Source organism: Oncorhynchus mykiss, chromosome 1 (genome assembly GCF_013265735.2).
Source record: "Oncorhynchus mykiss isolate Arlee chromosome 1, USDA_OmykA_1.1, whole genome shotgun sequence".
Lineage (NCBI taxonomy): Eukaryota > Metazoa > Chordata > Actinopteri > Salmoniformes > Salmonidae > Oncorhynchus > Oncorhynchus mykiss.
This window is the reverse complement of record NC_048565.1, coordinates 56481131-56508193: the sequence shown is the minus strand read 5'-3', so window position 1 is coordinate 56508193 and position 27063 is coordinate 56481131.

The following is a 27063-nucleotide window of genomic DNA, read 5'->3' as shown; positions in this document are numbered from 1 at the left end:
GGAGTGATGGTTGCTGATAATGGGCCTCTGTACGCCTATGTAGATATTCCATAAAAAATCATCCATTTCCAGCTACAATAGTAATTTACAACATTAACAACGTCTACACTTGTTGGAACATTGCTGCAGTGACATGCTTCCATTCAGCCACGAGCATTAGTGAGGTCGAGCACTGATGTTGGGCGATTAGGCCTGGCTCGCAGTCAGTTCTACTTCATCCTAAATGTGTTCAATGGGGTTGGGGTCTGGGCTCTGTACAGGCCAGTCAAGATCTCGACAAACCATTTCTGTATGGACCTCGCTTTGTGCACAGGTGAATTTCATGCTGAAACAGGACAGGGCCTCCCCCTAAACTGTTGCCACAAAGTTGGAATCACAGAATTGTCAAGAATTTCGTTGTATGCTGTAGCGTTAAGATTTCCCTTCATTGGAACTAAGGTGGCTAGCCCAAACCATGGAAAACAGCCCCAGACCATTATTCCTCCACCAAATTTTACAGTTTGCATTATGCATTCAGGAAGGTAGCGTTCTCCTGCCATGCGCCAAACCCAGATTTGTCAATCGGACTGACAGATGGTGAAGCGTGATTCTCACTCCAGAGAACAATGTTTCCACTGCTCCAGAGTCCAATGGCGGTGAGTGTGGGAGCAAAAGGTACATATAGGGACAAACATAATACTGTCGAGCAAAGATGTACATCAGACCACAGGAGAAGAGAGAGAGACACATAGTCTACTAGACACATAGTTTACTAGCCTTAAAAAGGACAGACATACCAAAGAACACCAGGCTAAACATAAGGGGCCCATAGGATAAGATGTCATGCATTATTTTTAGGACATGAAGATGCTGAAGGAATGTCAGAAGAGACACATAGTCTACTAGTCCTAATAAGGACAGACATACCAAAGAACACACCAAGCTAAAAGTAAGGGGCCCATAGCATGAGATGGGCATGTATTATTTTTGGGACATGAAGACGTCCTGCCATTATTATAACTTAACTGAAAGCAGATATGGGCGTTATTGGGCGTGAACAAGCAGGATGCACAGATTGGGATATAATGGTGGCAGATGGACTGAGGGAAGTAACTTCATTTGCATGTGGGATGGACTCATATGTTGTATGTGCATAAATGCAGAGCCAGAGCTTAGGGAAGGGAGTTGTTCCGCGGACGAGCTCGGCTTCTGATATTTTGTATTAAAAGCCTTTTTTAAATTCACAAGTTCTTGTAAGTGTTAAATTTTTGTTACGATTCTCCACGACAGAACTTGGCGAGCTATTGCCAGGAGACCAAGGGATCGCGAAGAGTGACGTTCCGGGCTGATGACAGTTCTTTGGACAATCTTGCAAACGGGTGGCCACCCAACTATTAAAAAGGTAAGCTTGTTCTTACATAGTTGAATGTTTGTATACAGAGATACTGTCTCAGCGAGTAGGCGGGCCCAAGTGCCAACCGCACCGCCAGTAGTAAATGTGTACACACAGCCAACGAATTGGAATAGTGGAAAAAAACAACAGAAAAATGTATGGTCTGATCAAGGCAAAGGACCCAGGGGCCCTCGAGGGCCATCTAGTACCTGTTGGGGATGTGATAGAACAGGACACAACCGACGAGACTGCCCCACACACCCATGGCAGGGTAGGACTGAAGGAAATAGAAATAGTAAACCACCACCATCAAACAATGCCCCAAGTGGCTGGCGACCATCTGGTGACAAAAACAGAATGGTTGGAATCCAAATGATGGATGGCGGGGCAACCCAAACCAGCCTTCAGGCCCTCTGGACCCATGGTCAGGGCCTAGTCAAACATACTAGGGATGCCCAGAGAATCCTAAGGGGGAGGGTCAGTTTCCAATAATGACAACAAAGGCTGACCAAGAACCTATGCTGCAGGTTCAGATAGAGAACAGAGGCACGCCCATGGTGATAGATACTGGAGCCACTTACACATGTGTAAATCCAAATTATGCCTCTCATCTCCCCATGTCTGGTAAATATGCCAAAACGATAGGATTCTCGGGATATACGCAGCTAATACCAATGACTGCTCCAGTTCGTCTAACAGCTGATGGTAAATCAGCCACGATTCCAATATTAGTATCAGATCAAACGCCAATTAACTTATTGGGAAGGGATGCTCTATGCAGAATGGGCATACAAATTAAATGTTCTCCCGATGGAGTAATAATTGAAAAAACAGGGAGAGACAGCTAACGTATATTGGCTAGGGGGCATTAAGGCAGATGTAGATTGAACTGTAAGGGTAAATTCATTCAGGCCCAAATACCTAAAGCAGTTAGAGCAAAATCTGAATATCACTGCACAATGCAATTTGACCATCACCAGGACCCCTTACTAGAACAACTTTGGGATATGGGGGCAAATGGAAGGAAAGCACCAATAATGTTTCAGTGTGTAATCATTGGAAATCAGGGAGCCGCAATGGATGTGATGGACGGAGACTGATCTGAATTTGTACAAAAATGGTTCAGCGTCTCTGACTCTGTCCCTCACATTACATTGCTGGTAAATCAGGGATTTACATCAAAAGATCTATGACCGATGATGAAGAAAGCTGGGAAAAAGTGATGGGATAAAACTTTCCATTCCAGAGATAAAGCATTTATCGAAATAGTAACCACTACAATGTTAATTGGTGATCCCAGGGAGGTAGAGGTCAGTGCAGGCCAACAGGTAGTGTTAGGTGTTAGGTGATAGGTGAGGGAATAGGACTGATTAGTGAACTCAGAGAAAAAAATTGAGAAGATCATACCATCAGAGGTATGGTCTCAACATGATACAGACGTTGGGTTAGTGAAGTCAGCAAGTCCTGTAAACATCAAAATAAAACCTGATGCTAAACTTCCGTGGAAAGCCCAGTATCCCATGAAGCCTGAGGCGGAAGAAGGGATAAGATTGACAATTGAAGGACTCATCAGGGCAGGTGTATTGATAGAGATGCCCTGTCGTTGCAATGCACCCCTGCTACCTGTTCTTAAGGCCGATGGTAAAAAATGGAGACTGGTTCATGACTTAAGAGCGATTAATGACATTGCTCAGGATTGTCCTGCTGAAGTCCCAAACCCTCACACGCTGCTGACCAATGTTCCCCCTGATGCCAAGTACTTTACCGTTATTGACCTGTTTGGAGCGTTTTTTAGTATACCCCTGGCGGAGGAGTGCAGACATTTGTTTGCATTTAGATACAGAGGCAAAACTCTTTCTTACACAAGAACTCTGCAGGGATTTAGGCATAGCCCCCACTTGTTCAATCAAATACTGAGAGCTGATTTGGAAGAATTAATGCTAGATGGCACGCTGATCCAATATGTGGTTGACCTGTTGATTTGTGCCTCAACATTAGAACAGTGCCACTCTGACTCACTAAAAGTACTGCAGCGATTAGCTGAGGGAGGACACAAAGTCTCTAAAACAAAACTGCAGTACTGCCAACCTCAGGTTGAGTACTTAGGCAGAACGATAGCTCATGGAACTAAAGCAATAGCTCCAGGACAGCTAGAAGGAATTAGCAAAGCACCGTTGCCACAAACGGTAGCTCAAATGATGACCTTTGTGGGAATGACAGGATTTAGCTCTGACTGGATAGAGGAGTATGTGGTCAAGACAGCTCCCCTGAGAGAAATAATGAAAGAAGCAGGACAGCTTAATCTGAGAGCAAAGCTAGATTGGAACACTGATGCTTTGGTTGCATTTGAAACACTTAAGAGAGAAATGCAAACAGCACCAGCTCTAGCAACCCCAGATTACACTAAACCATTTTTATTGTACGTAGCTACTAATAGGTGCGATAATTATGCAGCAGCTGTTCTTATGCAAGAGACATGTAGTGGTAGGAAGAAACAGCCTATCGCTTACTACAGTTCTGAACTAGATCCGGTAGCTCAGGGTTACCCACCGTGTTATCAAGGGTTGGCTGCATTGCATTATGCATATGACAAAGCATCAACTATTACCATGGGGTATCCTGTAATTATCAGCACTCATCATAAAATAGTGGAGTTGATAGAACAGGGTAAATTTGTGTTAACTAATACCAGGACAATGGACCAAATGTCTTTACTCACCTACCCGGATGTCTTCATTAAAGTCCCCAGGTACAATAAATGCAGCCTCAGGATATGCAGTTTCCAGTGTAGTTTCTTGAGAGCCACTGTGGAATATACACAGCTGTGATGATGACAGAAGAGAATTATCTTGGGAGGTAATGCGGTCAGCATTTGACTGTGAGGTATTCTAGGTTGGGTGATCAAAAGGACTTGAGTTCCTGTACATTACCACAATCACACCATGAGTAGTTAATCATGAAACATACACCAACGCTGTCACGAGTCCGACCGAGGGTGTTTCCCCTTCCCGGGCGGGTGGCGCTCGGCGGTCGTCGTCACCGGCCTATTAGCTGCCACTGATTGTCTTTCCTCCCCCTCCTTGTATGTTTAGTGATAGCACCTGTTTATGTTTAATTAGTTTGTCTTTATTAGACAGCCGGCCCGCTTGGTTGTTGTGCGGGATTATTTCAGTGTAACCTTCGGCTCTGTTAGTGCCTGGTCGTGATTTTTTCCATTGTACATTTTGATTCCCTGTGTTTGGGAACGTAACTTTTGTGAGCACCCTGTGGTGCGTTGGTGCTATTAAAATACGCACAGCATTGAACTCTCTGTCTCCTGCATTTGAATCCACACCCACGACACCCGGAGCCTTACAAACGCCTTTCTTCTTCCCGGAGTTCTTTATTCCACAATGTACTGAGAATCCAGCTGGCTGTATGGATGGGGACAGTAAATCCGGAGAGAGTCATGATTCCAGTATGTTCCCTGATGTCTCTCTGGAAGGAGATCCTCGACCTGAGATCGTGTACTTTATTTTCCAGGGACTGAACATTAGACAGGAATATACTCGGAAGTGGTGGATGTTCACTCCGAATACCTCTTATCCGCAGGCAGTGTCTTAGAGCAGCCACTGGTATAAGTTCAACTGCCTTGGGTGGTACGAAAAAAGGATAATATTCACAAAAGTCGTAATTCTAGTTGAAATGCTGGTGTGTTACTACTGCTCTGATATCCCAAAGTTTTTTTCGTCTGTATGTAATATTGCAAAAATCATTCTAGGCTAATAATGTGAGAAATAACATAAAATAATAAATAAATACTGCAAAGTTGTCACACCCTGACCATAGTTTGCTTTGTATGTTTCTATGTTTTGGTTGGTCAAGGTGTGATCTGAGTGGGCATTCTATGTTGGATGTCTTGTTTGTCTATTTCTATGTCTGGCCTGATATGGTTCTCAATCAGAGGCAGGTGTTAGTCATTGTCTCTGATTGGGAACCATATTTAGGTAGCCTGGGTTTCACTGTGTGTTTGTGGGTGATTGTTCCTGCATAGGCTGTTTCGGTTTTCATGTTACGTTTATTGTTTTTGTATTGTTCGTGTTTATTCGGTTATTAAACATGTATCAAAATTACCACGCTGCATTTTGGTCTGACTCTCCTTCAGATAAAGAAAACCGTTACAGAATCACCCACCACAACAGGACCAAGCGGCGTGGTAACGGGCAACAGCAGCGAAAAGAGGAATGGACATGGGAGGACGTTTTGGACAGCAGGAGTATGGAGTATACTACTTGGGAGGAGATAGACAGGTGGGCGGTTGACCCAGGGAGAGTGCCGGAGCCCGCCTGGGATTCGATGGAGCAGTGCGAGGAAGGTTATCGGAGAATGGAGTTGGCGAAGCAAGCACGGCGGCGCGGACGGGAGCCCGAGAGTCAGCCCCAAAAATGTATTGGGTGGGGCTCACAGGGAGTATGGCGAGGCCAGGTAGGAGACCTACGCCAACTTCCTGTGCTTACCGGGGGGCTAGAGAGACCGGGCAGGCACCGTGCTATGCTGTGGAGCGCACAGTGTCCCCAGTGCGGGTGCATAGCCCGGTGCGGTACATTCCAGCTCCGCGTATCGGCCGGGCTAGAGTGAGCATTGAGCAAAGTGCCATGAAGCCGGCTCTACGCATCTGGTCTCCAGTGCGTCTCCTTGGGCCGGCTTACATGGCACCAGCCTTGCGCTCAGTGTCTCGCCTGCATAGCCCAGTGCGGGCTATTCCACCTCGCTGCACAGGCAGGGCGACCGGGAGCATTCAACCAGGTAAAGGTTGGGCAGGCTCGGTGCTCAAGAGCTCCAGTGCGTCTGCACGGTCCGGTCTATCCAGTACCACCTCCACTCATCAGCCCTCCGGTGGCAGCTCCCCGCAACAGGCTTCCTGTGCGTGTTCTCGGCCCAGTACCACCAGTGCCAGCACCACGCATCAGGCCTACAGTGCGCCTCGCCTGTCCTGCGAAGCCAGAGCCTTCCTCCTCTACAGCGCTGCCGGAGTCTCCCGCCTGTTCAGCGCAGCCAGAGCCTTCCTCCTCTACAGCGCTGTCGGAGTCTCCCGCCTGTTTAGCGCTGCCAGAGCCTTCCGCCTCTACAGCGCTGCCGGAGTCTCCCGCCTGTCCAGAGCTGCCAGCCTGCAAGGAGCTGCCAGTCTGCAAGGAGCTGCCAGTCTGCAAGGAGCTGCCAGAGCTGCCAGTCTGCAGGATGCCGCCAGAGCTGCCAGTCTGCAAGGAGCCGCCAGAGCTGCCAGTCTGCAAGGGGCCGTCAGAGCGGCCAGTCTGTAAGAAGCCGCCAGAGGGGCCGTCAGAGCGGCCAGTCTGTAAGAAGCCGCCAGAGGGGCCGTCAGAGCTGCCAGTCTGCAAGAAGCCGCCAGAGCTGACAGTCTGCATGGAGCAGCCAGAGCCGCCAGTCAGCATGGAGCAGCCAGAGCCGCCAGTCAGCATGGAGCAGCCAGAGCCGCCAGTCAGCATGGAGCAGCCAGAGCCGCCAGTCAGCATGGAGCAGCCAGAGCCGCCAGTCAGCATTGAGCAGCCAGAACCGCCAGTCAGCATGGAGCAGCCAGAGCCGCCAGTCAGCATGGAGCAGCCAGTCAGCATGGAGCAGCCAGAGCAGCCAGTCAGCATGGAGCAGCCAGAGCTGCCAGTCAGCATGGAGCAGCCAGAGCTGCCAGTCAGCATGAAGCAGCCAGTCAGCCAGGATCCGCCAGTCAGCCAGTCAGCCAGGATCCGCTATTCAGCCAGGATCCGCCATTCAGCCAGGATCTTCCAGATCCGCCAGTCAGCCAGGATCCACCATTCAGCCAGGATCAGCCAGTCAGCCAGGATCTGCCAGAACTGCCAGACAGCCAGGATCTGCCAGAGCCAACTACCTGCCTGAGCTTCCTCTCAGTGCTGAGCTTCCTCTCAGTGCTGAGCTTCCTCTCAGTCCCGAGCTACCCCTCAGTCCCGAGCTACCCCTCAGTCCCGAGCTATCCCTCAGTCCCGAGCTACCACAGTCCCGAGCTGCCCCTCAGTCCAGTGGGGCCCTTGGTGAGGACTACTAGGCCAAGGTCGGCGGCGAGGATCGCCTATCTAAGGACGCAAGGCAAAGGGACTAAGACTTTGTTGGAGTGGGGTCCACGTCCCGCCACCATGGACAGACGCCCACCCGGACCCTCCCCTATGGGTTTAGTTGTGCGGTCGGGAGTCCGCACCTTGGGGGGGGGGGGGGGTTCTGTCACGCCCTGGTCTTAGTATTTTGTGTTTTCTTTATTAATTTAGTCAGGCCAGGGTGTGACATGGGTTTTGTATGTGGTGTGTTTTGTCTTGGGGTTTTTGTTAGGTATTGGGTTTGTATTATAGTAGGGGTTTCTAGGTAAGTCTGGAGTGGTTCTCAATCAGAGCTAGGTGTTTATCGTTGTCTCTGATTGGGAACCATATTTAGGCAGCCATATTCTTTGACTGTTTCGTGGGTGATTGTTCCTGTCTCTGTGTTTGCACCAGATAGGACTGTTTAGGTTTTCACTTTTCTTGTTTTGTTCAGTTTATTCATGTATAGTTTTTCTTCATTAAAAAACCATGAATAACAACCACGCTGCATTTTGGTCCGCCTCTCCTTCAGATGAAGAAAAGCGTTACAAAAGTTGCTTAGGAGCCAGAAACAGAATGGCCATCTTGTATCACAAAAAAATATGAAATACTTAGGAAGGTTTAATCAGTTACAACAAACAACAAATATATAGTGCATTCGGAATGTATTCAGACCTCTTGTATTTTTCCACATTTTTTTCCCCCTCATCAAGCTACACAAAATACCCCATAATGACAAAGCAAAAACAGATATTTAAAAATTTGGGCAAATTTATTCTAAAAAAAGTAATCAGACCCTTTACTTACTACTTTGTTGAAGCACCTCTGGCAGCAATTATGGCCTCGGGTCTACTGGGTATTTGGGGAGTTTCTCCCATTCTTCTCTGCAGAACCTCTCAAGCTCTGTCAGGTTGGATGGGGAGTGTAAATTTTCAGGACTCTCCGGAGAAGTTTGATCGGTTTCAAGTATGGGCTCTGGCTGAGTACACAAGGACATTTAGAGACTTGTCTTAAATCCACTCCTGTGTTGTCTTGGCTGTGTGCTTAAAGGTCCTGTTGGAAGGTGAACCTTCACCCCAGTCTGAGGTCCTGATGCCTCTGGAGCAGGTTTTCATCAAGGATCTCTCTGTACTTTGCTCTGTTCATGTTTCCCTCAATTCAGACTAGTCTCCCAGTCCCTGCCACTGAAAACATCCACACAGAATGATGGTGCCACCACCATAATTCACCTTAGGGATGGTGCCAGGTTTCCTGCGGACGTGACACTTGGCATTCGGGACAAAAAGTAAAATCTTGGTTTCATCAGATCAGAGAATCTTGTTTATCATATTCTGAGAGTCCTTTAGGTGCCTTTTGGCAAACTCCAAGCAGGCTGTCATGTGCCTTTTACCGAGGAGTGACTTCCGTCTGGGCACGCAACTATAACGGCCTGATTGGTGGAGTGTTGCAGAGAAGCTTGTCCTTCTGGAAGGTTCTCCCATCTCCACAGTTCTACGGACAAAGAAGATGTAATTTGATTTGAGCTAGACTATCTTACCCTACACTACTGTTCAAAAGTTTGGGGTCACTTAGAAATGTCCTTGTTTTTGAAAGAAAAGCTATTTTTTTGTCCATTAAAATAACATCAAATTGATCAGAAATACAGTGTAGACATCGTTAATGTTGTAAATGACTATTGTAGCTGGAAACGGCTGAGTTTTTATGGAATATCTACATAGGCCCATTATCAGCAACCATCACACACTGTGTTCCAATGGCACGTTGTGTTAGCTAATCCAAGTTTATCATTTTAAAAGGCTAATTGATCATTAGAAAACCTTTTTGTAATTATGTTAGCACAGCTGAAAACTGTTGTCCTGGTTAAAGAAGCAATAAAACTGGCCTTCTTTAGACTAGTTGAGTATCTGGAGCATCAGCATGGTAGGTTTCAATTACAGGCTCTTCTGAAACTTGTCAGTCTATCCTTTTCACAAGTTCCAATATCTGAGAAATATTTGAACCAATATTTCTACGACATAAATTGGACAGTGCAGTTAGATCAAATAATAATATAGTCATGTGCAGTATAATGCCTCTAGAAACAAATGGCAAAATGCGTAAAGGAAATAGAATGCACTATTATAATATAGGGCCTAATGGTGGATTAGACAGTGTGCGCTTTCGTGTAGAGTAGGTATTAATACACATTGTCAAAACAGTTACCTGCCGAAATAATGGAAACACTTGAGTAAATGAAGGACCCAAATTATGTTGAAAGCAGGTGCTTCCACGAAGGTGTGGTTCCTGAGTTAGGGCTAGGTGTCCCTGTCGACAACTTCGGGTGAAATTGGAGGGCTCACAATTCAAATGAATAACAAAAAAATATGCATATTAAAAATCTAGGTACATACACATACATGTCTTATATCGGTTAATAACTTCTTGGTGACACAGGGAGGCAGTATTGCGTAGCTTGGATGAATAAGGTGCCCAGAGTAAACTGCCTGCTACTCTGTCCCAGATGCTAATACAGACATATTATTAGTAGTATTGGATAGAAAATACTCTGACGTTTCTAAAACTGTTTCAATGATGTCTGTGAGTATAACAGAACTCATATGGCAGGCAAAAACCTGAGACAAATCCAACCAGGAAGTGGGAAATCTGAGGTTTGTAGTTTTTCATCTCAGCCCCCACTGAAGATACAGGGTGATATTAGTTATGTTTCACTTCCCAAGGCTTCCACTAGATGTCAACAGTATTTAGAACCTGTTTTAAGGATTCTACTCTAAAGGAATAAGGGCTCTTTGAGTGAGTGGTCTGGCAGAGTGCCACAGCCTCGGTCTAGCGCACTCACGTGAGAGGTAGTTACGTTCCACTTCATTTGTACAGACAAAGGAATTGTCCGGTTGGAACATTAATTAAGTTTTATTATAAAAACATCCTAAAGATTGATTCCATACTTAGTTTGGCATGTTTCTGCTGGCTGTAACAAAACTTTTCGTCCGACGTTCGGCGCGACCTGAACGTGCTTTTGGATTTGTTTACCAAAAGAAGATATTTGGACATAACTGATGGACATTATCGAACAAATCAAACATTTATGGAACCGGGATTCCTGGGAGTGCATTCTGATGAAGATCATGAGTTAAAATGCTATTAATTAACATTAATATTTAAAATGCTATTTCTGAGTAATGTTGACTACCCAATATGGCCAGTATCTTTTTGGCTGCTTTGTTGTCTATAGGCTGTACTCAGATTATTGCATGGTTTGCTTTCTCCGTTAAAAAAATTGAAATCTGATACAGCGGTTGCATTAAGGAGAAGTTTATCTAAAGTTCCATGTATAGTAGTCGTATCTTTATCAATGTTTATTATGAGTATTTCTGTAAATTGATGTGGCTCTCTGCACAATCACCTGAACTACTGTATGTAACGCGCCAATGTAAACTTAGATTTTTGATATAAATATTAACTTTTTTTAACAAAAGATACATGTATTGTGTAACATGAAGTCCTATGAGTGTCGTCTGATGAAGATCATCAAAGGTTAGTGATTAATTTTATCTCTATTTCTGCTTTTTGTGACTCCTCTCTTTGGCTGGAAAAATGTCTGTATTTTTCTGTGGCTTGGTGGTGACCTAACATAATTATTTGTGGTGCTTTCGTTGTAAATCCTTTTTGAAATCAGACACTGTGGCTGGATTAACGAGAATTGTATCTTTAAAATGGGGTAAAATACTTATATGCTTGAGGATTTTAATTATGAGATTTTTGTTGTTTTGAATTTGGCGCCCTGCAATTTCACTGGCTGTTGGCGAGGTGGGACGCTAGCATCCCAAACGATCTCAGAGAGGTTAACAGCTTAAATTCTTGTTAATCTCACTGCGTTGTCTGATTTACAATAGGCTTTACAGTAAAAGCATGACGTGATTGTTTGAGGATGGCGCCGGATATCAAAATATTTTTCAACTGGCACAGGCTTCGTAAAATCACAAATAGCGATGAAATATTCACTTACTTTTTAAAAATCTTCCTCTGGTTTGCAATCCCAAGGGTCCCAGCTACAACATGCATGGTCGTTTTGTTAGATAAAATCCTTATTTATATCCCAAAAAGTCTGCTTAGTTGGCGCCATCGATTTTAGTAATCCACTCGTTCAACATGCAGAGAAAGGAATCCAAAAAGTTATTGCTAAACTTTGATAAAACAAGTCAAAATGCATTTCTATTCAATTCTCAGGTACCATAAAATGTAATAAACTATATTATTTAGTACGGAAAAAAGAATGTAGTATGTTCAATAGAATAGCAAAATAAGCAAGGTTGGTTGCACGCGCACAGACTGATTTCCAACTCTGACTCCCAATACCAAAACTCAAAATTCTTCTTCGTTTGGGAAGAAACAAGCCTGCAACATTGAACAAATACTGTTGTCATCTAGATTGCATAGGACCCATAGATTACCGACCATTTCGAATCTCACCATACCTTCTCTGCTATGCAATCTGGTTTCAGAGCTGGTCATGGGTGCACCTCAGCCACGCTCAAGGTCCTAAACAATATCTTAACCGCCATCGATAAGAAACATTACTGTGCAACCGTATTCATTGATCTGGCCAAGGCTTTCGACTCTGTCAATCACCACATCCTCATCGGCAGACTCAACAGCCTTGGTTTCTCAAATGATTGCCTCGCCTGGTTCACCAACTACTTCTCTGATAGAGTTCAGTGTGTCAAATCGGAGGGTCTGTTGTCCGGACCTCTGGCAGTCTCTATGGGGGTGCCACAGGGTTCAATTCTTGGACCGACTCTCTTCTCTGTATACATCAATGAGGTCGCTCTTGCTGCTGGTGAGTCTCTGATCCACCTCTACGCAGACGACACCATTCTGTATACTTCACTGTGTTAACAACCCTCCAGGCAAGCTTCAATGCCATACAACTCTCCTTCCGTGGCCTCCAATTGCTCTTAAATACAAGTAAAACTAAATGCATGCTCTTCAACCGATCGCTACCTGCACCTACCCGCCTGTCCAACATCACTACTCTGGACGGCTCTGACTTAGAATACGTGGACAACTACAAATACTTAGGTGTCTGGTTAGACTGTAAACTCTCCTTCCAGACCCATATCAAACATCTCCAATCCAAAGTTAAATCTAGAATTGGCTTCCTATTTCGCAACAAAGCATCCTTCACTCATGCTGCCAAACATACCCTTGTAAAACTGACCATCCTACCAATCCTCGACTTTGGCGATGTCATTTACAAAATAGCCTCCAATACCCTACTCAACAAATTCGATGCAGTCTATCACAGTGCAATCCGTTTTGTCACCAAAGCCCCATATACTACCCACCATTGCGACCTGTACGCTCTCGTTGGCTGGCCCTCGCTTCATACTCGTCGCCAAACCCACTGGCTCCATGTCATCTACAAGACCCTGCTAGGTAAAGTCCCCCCCTTATCTCAGCTCGCTGGTCACCATAGCATCTCCCACCTGTAGCACACGCTCCAGCAGGTATATCTCTCTAGTCACCCCCAAAACCAATTCTTTCTTTGGCCGCCTCTCTTTCCAGTTCTCTGCTGCCAATGACTGGAACGAACTACAAAAATCTCTGAAACTGGAAACACTTATCTCCCTCACTAGCTTTAAGCACCAACTGTCAGAGCAGCTCACAGATTACTGCACCTGTACATAGCCCACCTACAGTATAATTTAGCCCAAACAACTACCTCTTTCCCAACTGTATTTAATTTATTTATTTATTTTGCTCCTTTGCACCCCATTATTTTTATTTCTACTTTGCACATTCTTCCATTGCAAAACTACCATTCCAGTGTTTTACTTGCTATATTGTATTTACCTTGCCACCATGGCCTTTTTTGCCTTTACCTCCCTTCTCACCTCATTTGCTCACATTGTATATAGACTTGTTTATACTGTATTATTGACTGTATGTTTGTTTTACTCCATGTGTAACTCTGTGTCGTTGTATCTGTCGAACTGCTTTGCTTTATCTTGGCCAGGTCGCAATTGTAAATGAGAACTTGTTCTCAACTTGCCTACCTGGTTAAATAAAAGTAAAATAAAAAAAATAAAAATAAGAATAGCTTTCCATTGAAAGAGTATGGGCTCCCAAAAAATATATATTCTGGTTGGTTTGTCTTTGGATTTTTACCTACCATACCAATTGTGTTATAGTCTCATACATTATTTTAACATTTCTACAAATGTCAATGTGTGTTCTATCCAATGATATTATATACATATCCTGGCCTCTGGGCCTGAGTAACAGGGAGTTTATTTTGGGCACGTAAGTCAGACAGGAAGTGGAGAAAAATAGACCCTAGCCGGAATACATTTTAAATTTAGCAATTATCATTCCATCATGCTTAGGGTCATGTATAAAAATGCTGGACAGGCCATTATTTTGGTTACCATGGATATACACCACAGGATGACAATGCCCCCATCCACAGGGCACAAGTTATTAATTTGATGAGCATGAAAATGTAATGTAAACCATATGCCATCAAACATCAGATCTCAGCCCACCTGAACATTTACGGGAGATTTCTCAGTGGCGATTGAGACAGCATTTTTCACCACCATCAACAAAACAACAGATGATTATATTTCTTGGTGTCGCATCCCTCCAGTAGAGTTCCAGACATCTGGTTTGTTAGGAAAGTTGTTATGAATGAATACTGCAACATTCATGAATGTGTCATGTCTGATATGATAAAGAATGAATGCTTTATATATACCTCCTTTAAGTAAGGTGTTACTGAAATTATACATTGGGTTATGTCATGGCAATGCACCTTAAATAAGGAGCTGCTATCACCTTTTATACAGTATGGCATAATCTTCTAGAGTATTTGTGAAGCATCTGTAATGTTTATGAAGACTTTATGTAGGCTATGTAAAGCATTCATAAATTGGAGTTTGTTTAACCTCTAGTAACTCCCCATCCCGGGTCCGGGAGCGTAATCATCGACTGACACTAATTAGCATAATGCAACGGACATAAATATTCCTAGAAAATATTCCTATTCATGAAAATCACAAGTGAAATATATTGAAACACTGCTTAGCCTTTTGTTAATCACCCTGTCATCTCAGATTTTCAAAATATGCTTTACAGCCAAAGCTAGACAAGCATTTGTGTAATAGCATTTTGTCCAGCTAGCAGCAGGTAACTTGGTCACGGAAATCAGAAAAGCAATCAAATTAAATTGTTTACCTTTGATGAGCTTCGGATGTTTTCACTCACGAGACCAGTTAGATAGCCAATGTTCCTTTTTTCCAAAAATATTATTTTTGTAGGCGAAATAGCTCCGTTTGTTCTTCACGTTTGGCTGAGAAATCGCCCGGAAATTGCAGTCACGAAAACGCCAAAAAAATATTCCAAATTAGTTCCATAATATCGACTGAAACAAGGCAAACGTTGTTTATAATCAATCCTCAAGGTGTTTTTCAAATATCTATTCGATAATATATCAATAGGGACGCAATAGGGACGCATTGGAACGCAGAGCTTTCAAAAGATGAGTCACTTCCGGATTGGATTTTTCTCAGGCTTTCGCCTGCAATATCAGTTCTGTTATACTCACAGACAATATTTTTATAGTTTTGGAAACTTTAGAGTGTTTTCTATCCTAAGCTGTCAATTATATGCATATCCCGTTTACTACAGGAACGTTATTTTTCCAAAAATGAAAATACATCCCCCTAGTCACAAAAGGTTAAAGTGAAACCAAAATATGATCTTAACGTGACATAATTACATATATCAGTTGATCTCATTCATCTCTGATTTACATAATTATTATGTTGCCCTACATACCCACAATACAGCAATATAGCTCCACATAATGTACATACAACATACCCACAAGTACTCTATGTTTCCAAATATAACATCAGAATCTCTCATAATCTTTTTTTTAAAGTCACATTCAGTGTACATTCTGTTGAACAAGTTTCCTTCTTGTCCTGAGACTTCGTGTTCAAGATTAACATCACTGATTAGGAAGAAACACTGGAGTGCCTGCTGGGTATAGTGTTTATGTAAACATCTATTCCAGACATCTGAAGTTTCACTCTCTCTCCCTCTAATCCAGGGCACAACACGTCCAAACATTTGAGCACAATATTGCCTTCATGGATGACTACCAAAAGTCCATGTGCACTGAGCTAGCTTGGCCTGATATGGTAGGAACTAATCTCTTGTGAACAGATGTACATATCATAAATGGTCAGGCAACATCTGTCAACAGATTGTGGGATGTAACGCATAACAAGGAACAATGACGTAGTGCATAAAGATGGCAGAATACAGATATGAACAACGTTTTTAAACTACGGCGTGCAAAACCATTAAATGTGCTAGAATTGGAATCATGTATACTTTACTAATGCAGATACAAAAATGGAGTAACAGAGAGCAAGCTAAAATACGGCAACTTAGCAAACAAGGCATTTGTGGTAAGTACATGGAGGCTGCCATCTTATTCAACTTTTTGATGTATTTGATGCTGTTTCTTTTTTTCTTTTTTACGTTATGCAAGTTGAGCATGGGAAATGCGCTCTACAAATGAAATATGATTATTATTATCTTTATGTACATCTGCCATTCAGGAAGGCAGGTTTTTAGACTATTTTGGACCTCACATTTTTGAGCTGTGCACACAGTTTGGATTTTGGAAGGGAAGGGGACATTTGGACCATATGCTACATTCATAACCAAGTGGGAAGGTGGTAATTACCAGTTGTGAGGTTGTAAATACCATTTGGATGCATTCACATTCTTTGAACTCATTGAGCAACGCTGATTGGCTAATGGTCAACAAGCTGCGTCATCCATTAACTAAAAGTAAAACTATCATGCTTGTAAACAAATGATAGTGTTCAACAACCATATGAACAGATTTATTTTTATAAATAATGTTTTGTTATTGCATTTAACTGCAGAATTTTTTTGAGATAATTTCCTTAGTAGGTGATGTCAGAGGTCTTTATGTGGGAGAAGTTGGAGCTCAAGGATGACAGAGGAGTTTCCCACTAGTAATTCCTAGTTGGAGGGGTGTTCATGTGGATTTTTCATTTGTGGTAAATACCACCTTCTCTAATGGTTATGAATGCAGCAATATACTTGCATTAAATGTGCAAAGATAAGGGGGTGGAGCTACCGCCTACCTCCGACAGTGAGGGAGTTTGATAGGCTGAATCGAGATGTACCAGGATATGGCTTGTCATGTGAAAGAATCAAGGCTTTCAAGTTCCTTAGTGTCTACATCACCAACAAACTATCATGGTCCAAACACACCAAGACAGTCGTGAAGAGGACACTACAATGCCTTTTTCTCCCTCAGGGGACTAAAAAGATTTGACATGGGTCCCCAGATCGTCAAAAAGTTTGACAGTTGCACTATTGTGAGCATCCTGATCGGTTGCATCACTGCCTGGTATGGCAACTACTCGTCTTCTGACCGTAAGGTGCTAGACAGAGGGTAGTGTGTACTGCCCAGTACATCAATGGGGCCAAGTTTCCTGCCATCCAGGACCTATATACTAGGTGGTGTCAGAGAAAGGCCCAAATAATTGTCAAAGACTCCAGTCACCCAAGTCACAGACTGTTCCCTCTGCTACTGCGCCAAGTCTAGGACCAAAAGGCTTCTTAACCGCTTCTACCCCAAAGCCATAAGACTGCTGAACAATTAATTTGTCCGTCTGTGACCAATACAAAGTGGTCGCAGTTCAATTCAATTCAATTATTTAGAATTGTTTTCATGTTGAGATTTCTAAATGTGGCTGACAATATCACATATACTAGTTATAAAATTAAATTCTACACATTTTGAATTAAGCTGGAGAGAAATGTTTGTCGTTTTTATTTTTATCTGATATTTGAGTGAGACTGTCTAACTAAATCAATGGGAGCCACCTGGCTGGAAATTCGACCATGATTACAAGGTTAGATCACTGCCGCTAAACCAATTTAGCAAACAACAAATGTTTAACTGATGTGGGCTAATTGACTAATATAAAATAAAAATTGCTGAGGAACAACCAAATTTTGAAATTGCACCTTGTGTATTCTACCCCAACTGAGCCCCCCCACTCCTCCATATATGGGAGAGGAGAGAAGAGAGATGGGGCTTTCTGGCACTATAAGACACGTTCACAGAGCACTTTGTACACCAAAATGTTATTCGGAACTGGTCCAGAACCGATTTACAATCAAAATCTGACAACCTTCTGTGCCCAATGTTAAAGGTAGAGTCAGTGATGCACGAAGTACACACAGCGCCATCAGGACAATTTCCTAACTTCTCCTCTGTTTTGGTCCTGCAGCTATCATGTTGCAACAGCGTGATGCGCAACTGTACACACGCACAAATATTTTTTTTGTGATGCGCTCATCTACAATATCCTGATGATGGTGGCAAGATCATGTCGCTGAGTATCAGTTTAACTGACAAACTTGGCATGTTACAGTGCCTTCAGAAAGTATTCACACCTGTTAACCTTTTACGACTAGGGGGCAGTATTTTAATTTTTGGATAAAAAAACGTTCCCGTTTTAAACAAGATATTTTGTCACGAAAAGATGCTCGACTATGCATATAATTGACAGCTTTGGATAGAAAACACTATGACTTTTCCACAAACTGCAAAGATATTGTCTGTGAGTGCAACAGAACTGATCTTAGAGGCGAAACCCTGATAAAAATCATTTTCAGGAAGTGCCACATATTTTGAAACCGCCTCATGCCAATGACTCCTTATATGGCTGTGAATGAGCAACGAATGAGCTTACGTTTTCTACGTATTCCCCAAGGTGTCTACAGCTTTGTGACGTCTTTTTACGCATTTATGTTGAAGAATAGCCGTAAGGGACCACATTTAGCAAATGGTCACACCTGTTTACGCAGAAAATCTTGCGTAAAGTACTAGGGTAGCCATTTTTCCAATTGCTTCTTATGAGAAACCAATTGTCTCGACGGATATATTATCGAATGTGTTAAAAACACCTTGAGGATTGATTCTAAACAACGTTTGCCATGTTTCTGTCGATATTACGGAGCTAATTTGGAAAATTTGGAATTTGGAAAAGTTTGGCGTTGTAGTGACCGCATTTTCCGGTCGATTTCTCAGCCAAACGTGAAGAACAAACGGGAGCTATTTCGCCTACCAAAATAATATTTTTGGAAAAAATGAAAATTTGCTATTTCCTGAGTCTCGTGAGTGAAAACATCCGAAGTTCTTCAAAGGTAAATTATTTAATTTGATTGCTTTTCTTATTTTCGTAAAAATGTTGCCTGCTGCCAGTCATTATGCCATGATAAACTTACACAAATGCTTGTCTATCGTTGGCTGTAAAGCATATTTTGAAAATCTGAGATGACAGTGTGATTAACAAAATATATTGAGCTGTGTCTCAATATATTTCATTTGTGATTTTCATGAATAGGAACATTTTCTAGGGGAATTTATGTCCGCTGCGTTATTGCTAATTCGTTTGAGGCTATGATTACTCTCCCGGATCTAGGTTTGAGAGTCACTAGTTAAAGTTTTCCACGTTTTTCTTGTGTTACAGACTGAATTTAATATGGATTAAATTAAGATGTTGTGTCACGGGCCTACACACAATACACCATAATGTCATAGTTGAATTATGTTTTTAGACATTTTCACAAATTAATAAACATTGAAAAATTGAAACGTCTCGAGTCGATAAGTATTCAACACCTTTTTTTATGGCAAGCTTTAATAAGTTCAGGAGTAAAAATGTGCATAGAATGTTGCATGGACTCATTCTGTGTGCAATAATAGTGTTTAACATGATTTCTGAATGACTACCTCATCTCTGTACCCCACACATACAATTACAATATGTAAGGTCCCTCAGTCGAGCAGTGAATATCAAACACAGATTCAACAACAAAGACCAGGGAAGATTTCTAAATGCCTCGCGAAGAAGTGCACCTATTGATAGATATGTAAAAAAAAAAAAAGCAGACTTTGAATATCCCTTTGAGCATGGGGAAGTTATTAATTACACTTTAGATAGGGTATCAATACACCCAGTCACTACAAATATATAGGTGTCCTTCCTAGTTGCCGGAGAGGCAGGAAACTACTCAGGTATTTTACAATGAGAACAATGGTGACTTTAAAACAGTTACAGATTGTAATGGCTGTGACAGGAGAAAACTGAGGATGGATCAACAACGTTATTACTCCACAACCTAAATGACCTAACCTAAATGACAGAGTGAAAAGAAGGAAGCCTGTACAGAATAAAAATATTCCCAAACATGCATTATATATGCAATAAGGCAATAAAGTAAAACTGCAAAAACAGAAAATACTAACAAATGTACTTTATGACTTGAAAACAAAGCGTTATGTTTGGGGCAAATCCAACACAACACATCACTGATCTTCATATTTTCAAGCATGTTGGTGGCTGCATCATGTTATGGATATGCTTGTCATCGGCAAGGACAATTTTTTTTTTTTTTTAGGATTAAAAAGAAACTGAATAGAGTGAAGCACAGGCAAAATCCTAGAGGAAAACCTTGGTCAGTCTGCTTTCCAACAAACACTGGGAGTGAAATTCACCTTTCAGCATGACAGTAACCTTAAACACAAGGCCAAATATACACTGGAGTTGCTTACCAAGACAACATTCAATGTTCCTGATTGACCTAGTAACAGTTTTGACTGAAATCGGCTTGAAAATCTATGGCAAGACATGAAAATGGCTGTGTAGCAACGATCAACAACCAACTTGACAGAGCTTGAATAATTTTTGAAATAACAATGTGCAAATATTGTACAATCCAGGTATGCAAAGCTAAAATAGAGACTCACCCAGAAAGTATGTGTAATTGCTTGCGAAGGTGATTTTAACATGTATTGACTCAGGGGTGTGAGTACCTATGTAAATTAGATTTATGTATTTCAATTTCAATAAATTAGCAAAAATGTTTTCAAACATGTTTTCACTTTGTTATTATGGCGTGGAGGGGTGAGAAACAAAATCAATTTAATCCATTCAGACTGTTACACAACAAAATGTGGAGTAAGGTGTACGAAAACTTTATGAAGGCACAGTATATCAAAATATCCCCAGCCTCCCATCAATTATCCCTTACATATTTCCTTAATTTTGGATTTCGTCGTGGCATTCAAGTCATTTATATGTGTTTAATGTACAAAAACGAAATAAAGTGCTTAACACCACATTATTTGAAAACAAATATTTCAAATGATCACGTCGTCCTCAATAGAAGATGTTATTGTTCGCATTGACCATCAGTTAATTTTCAATTTCTTCAAAACACGCACACGTGCACGCACGCACGCACGCACGCACGCACACACACACACACACACACACACACACACACACACACACACACACACACACACACACACACACACACACACACACACACACACACACACACACACACACACTACTCAGTGACGGATACTTTTAGTCATCTAAAGGGAAATGGTAGAGACTGCGTGAGAACAAGCCCAAATGACCAGATGACCAGATGTCATGTCCAGATTACCAGGCTTTTTGATAGAGGATTACCAAATTGCAAAGTACATTGATGCACCAGGATAAAAGAAAGCCATGCAGGGCAGGCACAGAATTCCAAACAAAGATATACATCCATATTTAATCTGGCTCTGGTTTGAGCCCTGAATGCTGATTGGCTGACAGCCATGGAAAATCAGACCATATACCACGGGTATGACAAAACATTTATTTTTACTGCTCTAATTATGTTGGTAACCAGTTTATAATAGCAGTAAGTCACCTCAGGGGTACTGGGGATGCTGCCACTTCGGCAGGAGAAATCAATAGGCAAATATCACAACCAATCACAACACTGGCGGGGGAAACACTATCATTCCACTATTAGCAGCAGATATATTATGGACATTTTCCCGAAACTACAATGCAAAAAAATAAATGGTGCGGTTCACTGCAGATGAGAACGTATTCCGAACAACAGTGGTGTAAAGTACTTAAGTAAAAATATTTTAAAGTACTAATTAAGTCATTTTTGGGGGATCTGTACTTTATTTTAATATTAATATTTTTGACAACTTTTACTTGTACTTCACTACATTCCTGAAGGAAATTATGTACTTTTTAATCGAAACATTTTCCCTGACACCCAAAAGTACTTGTTACATTTTGAATGCTGAGCAGGCCAGAAAATGGTGCCGTCTGGTTTGCTTAATATAAGGAATTAGAAATTATTAATACTTTTACTTTAATAAGTATTTTTTAGCAATATCATTTAGTTTTGATACTTAAGTATATTGACAACCGAATAATTTAGACTTTTTACTCAAGTCGGAATTTACTGGGTGACTTTCACTTTTACTTGAGTCATTTTCTATTTAGGTGTCTTTACTTTTACTCAAGTACAACAATTGGGCAATATTTTGTTTGACTGCAGGCATATGACAAAATGCATGCAAAATCATAACTTCATATATCTGAAACATTTTGTGATAGTAGTGCATTTGAGAGCATCCAGTGCAGATTAGGGTAGACCGGGGCTGTTTCTCACACTTTTTACTTGAGTGTATTTTTTGTATTTTACTAAACTCTTTTCAACATTAATAGAAAGCAAAGTCTTGGGTTGAAATGTGCACTCATTTGGAGCTATTGTCTGTCACTCTGTCCATTAAAAATTAAGAAATCAATGTATCCGATACAAAAAATACACTCAAGTAAAAAGTGAGAAACAGCCCCGGTCTACCCTCTAAGAAGTATTCAGGCTATTCCTAACACAATTCAAGAGTTTAACTCTTTATACACAATCATCACCAACTGACCATAACTATTAGGGGTGTGTCATCATAACCATAATTGTATTCGTAATCATATCTGTAAATTAACAGTTGATCGGATGATACACGTGATCAGTGTTTTAATATGCTTAAATAGATATACCCCAAATCCCTTCCTGAAAGTTCTCTCTACAAAAAAGCTGCATATAATGAGCAATGCACGGAGGGGTGTGTGTATGTATGTGTGTCTGTGTGTCCTCAACTCGCAGGGGGCAGCCAAGTTTGCTGTCACCCAGTTGAATTTTTCCTTACCCTTGCCTGCTTGTTAGATATACAGTGGCTGCTCAACTAAAAGTTTTGTGATTATGCTGACTTAGAGGTAATTTGTGGTTTAGTTGGGTACCCTGAATCACTATGTCATTTCTCCAGACCAGCACAAGGGGGAGTAAGAGCACTGATGATGCTTTTGGGTCCCAAGGCACTCTAACTCTCTAACTGACACATTTTTTTGTTACAACTCGTAAGTATTACTTACATAATAATCCTGAGTTTTAAGTCTTTAAGTTAAGAATTGACTGATCTACACAGGTTTGAATACAGATGATTTTCATAATGACAGGTTGTGTTTCAAAACACTTCCGGTTGCTCCAGGAAGCTTAGAATCAACACAGGTAGACCTCATAGTGGCCTGATGGACTGTCATCGAAGACATTGAAAAAAAACGTCAAACAGGAAATGACCAGAATTTCTGAAGCTCTGTTTTCTAATGTCTCCTTATATGGCTGTGAATGCGACAGGAATAAGCTTAGACCTTCTGCCGTTTCCCCAAGATGTCGGCAGCATTGTGACGTATTTGCAGGCATATCATTGGAAGATTGACCATAAGAGACTACATTTTCCAAGTGTCCGCCTGGTGTCCTGCGTCGAAATTGGTGCGCAAAGCCAGGTGCAAGTATTTTTCCATTTGATTGAGTGGAGAAACCATGCTTCCACGAACGATATATCATCGAAGAGATATGTGAAAAACACCTTGAGGATTGATTCTAAACAACGTTTGCCATGTTTTCAGTCGATATTATGGAGTTAATTTGGAAAAAAGTTCGCGTTTTGAGGACTGAATTTTCGGGTTTTTTTGGTAGCCAAATGTGATGTACAAACCGGAGCTATTTCTAATACACAAATAATCTTTTTGGAAAAACTGACCATTTGCTATCTAACTGAGAGTCTCCTCATTGAAAACATCCAAAGTTCTTCAAAGGTAAATGATTTTATTTGAAGGCTTTTATGTTTTTGTTGAAATGTTGCGTGCTGGATGCTAACGCTAATGCTAACGCTAAATGCTACGCTAGCTAGCTACTTTTACACAAATGATTGTTTTCCTATGGTTGAGAAGCATATTTTGAAAATCTGAGATGACAGTGTTGTTTACAAAAGGCTAAGCTTGAGAGATGGCATATTTATTTCATTTTCATTTGCGATTTTCATGAATAGTTAACGTTGCGTTATGGTAATGAGCTTGAGTCTGTGTTCACGATCCCGGATCCGGGATGGGGAGATCAGAGAGGTTATGGTTAATGCCACACGGTCAAGGTTAGGCTTGCACAGATCGGGAGGACCTTAGGAACATTCCTGTGGTTGAATTGTCCTTCTAAACCTAACGGTTCTGCCGCTGTCACCCAAAAGCAAATGACGTAGTGGTGCAGGCTTCATTTTGGGCCTACTTTTCTAATGGTCGCTGCGCTTAGACCGAGCGTGCTACGGTCAAGCGGGATATCTCGTTGAACTCGGCACGGCCTAGGGATTACGGTAATGCCATTGCCTGCTCTCTGTGTCTTTAAGCACCGCACTTTATCACTCCATCCTTGAAGTGTGTGTGTGAGAGCTTTTCTTTAACATCTGTTGGGAGAAATGACTGATTTACAGTTCATGAGGGTTACCTAGTCACACATATGAAGTTTTGAAGAGATGTGCCTTTTTTAACCCTTCAAAACAGACAGTGTGACCCAATTAAAGGCACTTCCGGATGGCACAGGAAGCTATAAGTAAACACATGTATTGATTGAGATAGCCACTTACAGAATCCTGAGTTTTAAGTCTTTAAGTTAAGAATTGACTGATCTACACAGGTTTGAATACAGTGATTTTCATAATGACAGGTTGTGTTTCAAACCACTTCCGGTTGCTCCAGGAAGCTTAGAATCAACACAGGTAGACCTCATAGTGGCCTGATGGACTGTCATCGAAGACAGGTTCATACGGCATTCATAACCCACATAGGCTTCAGGTTGAATTTAGGGGTGCAGGCAATGTATTCCTATGGGGAGAGAAGTCAATGCAAACTGTTTGATGTAAACACCTTTTAACTGTTAAAACCTGTTGGATCTCTAGGGGCGCTATTTCATTTTTGGATAAAAAACGTTCCCGTTTTAAACGCAATATTTTGTCACGAAAAGATGCTCGACTATGCATATTATTGACAGTTTTGGAAAGAAAACACTCTGAAGTTTCAGAATCTGCAAAGATATTGTCTGTAAGTGCCCCAGAACTCATTCTACAGGCGAAACCAAGATGAAACGTCAAACAGGAAATGACCAGAATTTCTGAAGCTCTGTTTTCTAATGTCTCCTTATATGGCTGTGAATGCGACAGGAATAAGCTTAGACCTTCTGCCGTTTCCCCAAGATGTCGGCAGCATTGTGACGTATTTGTAGGCATATCATTGGAAGATTGACCATAAGAGACTACATTTTCCAAGTGTCCGCCTGGTGTCCTGCGTCGAAATTGGTGCGCAAAGCCAGGTGCAAGTATTTTTCCATTTGATTGAGAGGAGAAACCATGCTTCCACGAACGATATATCATCGAAGAGATATGTGAAAAACACCTTGAGGATTGATTCTAAACAACGTTTGCCATGTTTTCAGTCGATATTATGGAGTTAATTTGGAAAAAAGTTCGCGTTTTGAGGACTGAATTTTCGGGTTTTTTTGGTAGCCAAATGTGATGTACAAAACGGAGCTATTTCTAATACACAAAGAATCTTTTTGGAAAAACTGAGCATTTGCTATTTAACTGAGAGTCTCCTCATTGAAAACATCCGAAGTTCTTCAAAGGTAAATGATTTTATTTGAAGGCTTTTATGTTTTTGTTGAAATGTTGCGTGCTGGATGCTAACGCTAATGCTAACGCTAAATGCTACGCTAGCTAGCTACTTTTACACAAATGATTGTTTTCCTATGGTTGAGAAGCATATTTTGAAAATCTGAGATGACAGTGTTGTTTACAAAAGGCTAAGCTTGAGAGATGGCATATTTATTTCATTTCATTTGCGATTTTCATGAATAGTTAACGTTGCGTTATGGTAATGAGCTTGAGTCTGTGTTCACGATCCCGGATCCGGGATGGGGAGATCAGAGAGGTTAATGGTTAATGCCACACGGTCAAGGTTAGGCTTGCACAGATCGGGAGGACCTTAGGAACATTCCTGTGGTTGAATTGTCCTTCTAAACCTAACGGTTCTGCCGCTGTCACCCAAAAGCAAATGACGTGGTGGTGCAGGCTTCATTTTGGGCCTACTTTTCTAATGGTCGCTGCGCTTAGACCGAGCGTGCTACGGTCAAGCGGGATATCTCGTTGAACTCGGCACGGCCTAGGGATTACGGTAATGCCATTGCCTGCTCTCTGTGTCTTTAAGCACCGCACTTTATCACTCCATCCTTGCTGTGTGTGTGTGAGAGCTTTTCTTTGACATCTGTTGGGAGAAATGACTGATTTACAGTTCATGAGGGTTACCTAGTCACGCATATGAAGTTTTGAAGAGATGTGCCTTTTTTAACCCTTCAAAACAGACAGTGTGACCCAATTAAAGGCACTTCCGGATGGCACAGGAAGCTATAAGTAAACACATGTATTGATTGAGATAGCCACTTACAGAATCCTGAGTTTTAAGTCTTTAAGTTAAGAATTGACTGATCTACACAGGTTTGAATACAGTGATTTTCATAATGACAGGTTGTGTTTCAAAACACTTTTAGGGTGATTTTAACCACTTCCGGTTGCTCCAGGAAGCTTAGAATCAACACAGGTAGACCTCATAGTGGCCTGATGGACTGTCATCGAAGACAGGTTCATATGGCATTCATAACCCACATAGGCTTCAGGTTGAATTTAGGGGTGCAGGCAATGTATTCCTATGGGGAGAGAAGTCAATGCAAACTGTTTGATGTAAACACCTTTTAACTGTTAAAACCTGTTGGATCTCTAGGGGCGCTGTTTCATTTTTGGATAAAAAACGTTCCCGTTTTAAACGCAATATTTTGTCACGAAAAGATGCTCGACTATGCATATTATTGACAGTTTTAGAAAGAAAACACTCTGAAGTTTCAGAATCTGCAAAGATATTGTCTGTAAGTGCCCCAGAACTCATTCTACAGGCGAAACCAAGATGAAACGTCAAACAGGAAATGAGCAGAATTTCTGAAGCTCTGTTTTCTAATGTCTCCTTATATGGCTGTGAATGCGACAGGAATAAGCTTAGACCTTCTGCCGTTTCCCCAAGATGTCGGCAGCATTGTGACGTATTTGTAGGCATATCATTGGAAGATTGACCATAAGAGACTACATTTTCCAAGTGTCCGCCTGGTGTCCTGCGTCGAAATTGGTGCGCAAAGCCAGGTGCAAGTATTTTTCCATTTGATTGAGAGGAGAAACCATGCTTCCACGAACGATATATCATCGAAGAGATATGTGAAAAACACCTTGAGGATTGATTCTAAACAACGTTTGCCATGTTT